At 37.3% G+C, this 1,123-nt stretch overlaps 1 non-coding gene across 1 annotated transcript; it reads left to right on the top strand.

The window, feature by feature from the left end:
• The first annotated feature begins 274 nt into the window (after positions 1-274).
• LOC121207309 (small nucleolar RNA R71) lies at positions 275-381 on the top strand. The gene has a single exon (XR_005902399.1). It is a non-coding gene; the product is annotated as a small nucleolar RNA R71 (small nucleolar RNA).
• The last annotated feature ends 742 nt before the right edge of the window (positions 382-1,123 follow it).

Raw genomic sequence — 1,123 nt, 5'->3', positions numbered from 1 at the left:
AGTAGAACCACACAAACTGTCAATCTTTTTATTTAAGGGTTCTACCTGGTTAGATAGCATAGTAACCACATCGAGGTTGAAAACACCTGCTGCTTTCATCGGCTTTGTTCTCATGACTTGACACTAATAGTTATTTAGTGACATCTCTTCAATAAATTCGTAAGCCACTTCAGGTGTTTTGTTATTGATAGTTCCACCAGCAATTGCGTTAATCAATTGTCTAGTCGAAGGATTCAAGCCATTGTGAAATGTTTGAACCTGCAACCATAAGGGTAGCCCATGGTGAGGGCATCTTCTCAAGAGATTCTTGTATCTCTCCCATGCATCATAGAGTGTCTCTAGATTCATCTGCACAAAAGAAGAGATATCATTCCTCAATTTAGCCATTTTAGCCGGTGAAAAATATTTAAGTACAAATTTTCGATCATTTGTTCCCAAGTAGTGATTGACCCTCGTGGTAACGAGTTCAACCACTATTTTGCTTTGTTCCTCAAAGAAAAGGGAAACAACCGAAGGCGAATGGCATCATTAGAAATGCCATTGATTTTAAAAGTGTCGTAAAACTCTAGGAAATTCACCAAATGAGTGTTTGGGTCCTCGTCCTGCAAACCATCAAATTGAACAAACTATTGGATCATTTTAATTGTGTTAGGTTTCAGCTCAAAATTATTTGCAGCAACAGCAGGCGCAACTTGACTCAATTCCTGTTAAAGTAGGTTTATCATAATCATATATAGTGCGTGGAGCAGGATTCTAATTTATTGGGTCAGTAGCAATCGTAGGAGGTAGCGAATTTTCCTGATTTTTAGCCATTTCCACAGTTGTGGTGTGAATGTCGTCCTCTTGCTCTTCCTCTATGTATCTTAGGCTTGGCCTTATTTCTATTCAGTTTCTGCGAGCTGTGCGATCGATCTCACTGTCAAAGAGTAATGATCCTGATGGGTTTCTTCTAGTCATGCACTATAAAAACCTGCCAGAAGCGAATAAACGAAAAATTAGAAAAGAAAATAAAAAATTTAAATTGCAATAAAAATAAAATGGCTAAAGTAATAAAAATTGAGTGTTCCTAATATCTTAGTTTCCCTGGAAACAGTACCAAAAACTTGATCGTGATATGATGTGA

The sequence above is a fragment of the Gossypium hirsutum genome, chromosome A09 (assembly GCF_007990345.1).
Source record: "Gossypium hirsutum isolate 1008001.06 chromosome A09, Gossypium_hirsutum_v2.1, whole genome shotgun sequence".
Lineage (NCBI taxonomy): Eukaryota > Viridiplantae > Streptophyta > Magnoliopsida > Malvales > Malvaceae > Gossypium > Gossypium hirsutum.
This window is presented reverse-complemented; position numbering and strand designations above follow the sequence as displayed.